Consider the following 2627-nt stretch of genomic DNA (forward strand, 5'->3'; position numbering starts at 1 on the left):
AACCTAGCCTTGCTTCCATGCTTCCTATCCTTTGAGAAGTCAGTCTGTTCTTCTATAGATTCGTTTCCTGGGTTTTTACTTAGCAAGTGCTAAACAGGTAAGAGAGGTGCTTAAATTCTAACAATAGGCTGTTTACTTTTTATTTTTTAGCCCAGGACTAGTTTTCCTAAGTTATTTAGAGGAAAGTCTTTGAAATTGGGTAATTTGTAGCTTTTCTCAATATTTGAAGACTCTGAAACTCTTAGGACATTACACTATCCAATACCTAGGAGTATGCCTGTAAGTCTGGCCCAGCTCTGAGGAGGAGGGATAAGGCCATTTAATGGCACTTTGCTGTTATATTGCATTTGTAAAAACAAAACAAAACAAACAAACAAACAAAAAAAACAGAGCTCTTATTTCTCAAAATGGTGTTCTAATTATAGATAGTATTAATTCTTGGTTTTTGTTAACTGTTGTATCTCCAGCACTTAGACTAGTGCCTGGCACATATCAGGAACTCTATGAATATTTGTTGAATGGATGTAATACTTAAATAAGCCAAAACCAATAGTATTCCCTCAATGTAATCTAGTGGTGTGGAGTGTGGGGATAGCTGGAGCTAGTTTGGGAAAGTTATTATAACTTTATAGTGTTCCAAATCCTGTCTCAGTTTGCTTTTCCAAAAGCCAAGATTAAATACTAAAAGTGCCAGACTCTCCCAGGCTCAGATCCTTACATTTGTCCTCTAATTCTGACGAGGAAATGCAGATATGGGCACAGTCAATAAACTGTTTGGCTAGAAGTTAGATCAAATGGAAAACACAAGTGTGATGGACAAATATGGCAGTTTAGTAATAAAAAAGAACCCTAGGCCCTGACTGTGTTACCTTGGATAAGTCATTCTATCACTCTGAGCTTCAGTCTCCTTCCCTGCTTAATAAAGGCAAATGGCCACTCTATCACACATAGCTGTTTCCAAAATATGAGAACTTGTAAAGACACTACGAAAGTTTTTCTCTTTTTAATATATTTATTTTGTTTATTTATTGAGTTTATTGGAGTGGCATTGGTTCACAAAACCATACAGATTTCAAGTGTACAGCTCTATAAAACATCATCTCTGGCTCTTCCCTCTTGCGGCCATCGTAGGAACACCAGCATTCAAAATGAAGTTCAATCCCTTTGTGACTTCTAACAGGAGCAAGAACCGTAAAAGGCAATTCAATGCACCTTCCCACATTCGAGGGAAGATTATGTTGTCTCCTCTTTCCAAAGAGCTGACACAGAAGTACAATGTTCGGTCCATGCCCATCCGAAAGGATGATGAAGTTCAGGTTGTTCGAGGACATTACAAAGGGCAGCAAATTGGCAAAGTAGTCCAGGTTTACAGGAAGAAATAGGTCATCTACATTGAACGAGTGCAACGGGAGAAAGCTAATGGTACAACTGTTCATGTGGGCATTCACCCAGCAAGGTCGTTATCACTAGACTAAAGCTGGAAGACCGAAAAAAGATCCTTGAACGTAAAGCCAAATCTTGCCAAGTAGGAAAGGAAAAGGGAAAATACCAGGAAGAAACAATTGAGAAGATGCAGGAATAAAGTAATCTTATATGCAACTTTCATTAAAAACTTAAAGTGAAAAAAAAAAAATCATCTGCCCACTGCATCATGTGCCCATTGCCCCAAGCAAAGTCTCTTTCTGTCTCCATCCTCCTCTTTTATATTCTCCTCTTCCCAAAACTGCATCTCTGACTACACTGTGCTCCTGATGTGGCATGTAGCAATGATTCTATGGAATATGCAGTCTGTTTCTAGTCTACTTGGTAGCTTGAGTGGTGGAACTGACATCATTGCAAGGGATAGATACAAATGACATTCTAAAAGCAACAAGGTTTTCTATATTTGAATTAAAAATTCCTCTCATGAAGTGAGAGCCTCCCCATATGCTCATCCATCCATCAGTAGCCAAATACTTTAACTGCAAAAATGAATATTCCATGTTAATGTTGTGCCATCTTGCTCCCTTACAGCAAGAAGAATTTTTATCTTCTTATTATTGCTTCATGGATTTATGCAAATATTTCTTTGCCAGCCATTAAATTCAGACCCTTTATGCCTTCAAAACCCTGCTTAAAATTCATCTTTGGAGTGTCTTTAATCCATTAACAAAGATTTGCTAAGCACTTACTTGAGGTAGGCCCCATTGGGGCTAAGACAGGTCTCTCCTTTCTTTGAGAACTGGCTATAATCTGAGGAAAATGTGACCCTTGCACAGAATGGGGGAATAATTAGCAATTGTGAGTGCCATATATTGAGTTCCAGAGGACTTGTATAGGCAGTGTCCTGGTGGGAGAATTGTGGGAAGGCAGGATCAGGAGAAGGAACTTGAGCTGGGCCTTGAAGAATGTGCTGATTTTACTAGTAAATAGGCAAAGGGGAAGAGAAAGGGAAGTAACATCAGCAAAAGGCAAAGAGACAAGAATGTAGGTGTTTATTCTAGACAATGAGAGCTGCAGTTATGCAGAGGCAGAGTTTTGTCAAGCTCTAGCAACAACTCAGCTGAAATGGGAGTTTAGGGCCAGACTGGAGGACCTCGAGTGTCAAGCTAAGAGTTGGGTTACTGTTCTGTATTCAGTGGGAACTT

The 2627-nt window shown here is 39.2% G+C and overlaps 1 pseudogene; it reads left to right on the top strand.

The window, feature by feature from the left end:
• Nucleotides 1–1123: 1123 nt before the first annotated feature.
• On the top strand, nt 1124–1633 carry LOC118704128 (annotated as a pseudogene).
• Nucleotides 1634–2627: the final 994 nt, after the last annotated feature.

The sequence above is a fragment of the Pipistrellus kuhlii genome, unplaced genomic scaffold, assembly GCF_014108245.1.
Source record: "Pipistrellus kuhlii isolate mPipKuh1 unplaced genomic scaffold, mPipKuh1.p scaffold_m20_p_40, whole genome shotgun sequence".
Taxonomy (NCBI): Eukaryota; Metazoa; Chordata; class Mammalia; order Chiroptera; family Vespertilionidae; genus Pipistrellus; species Pipistrellus kuhlii.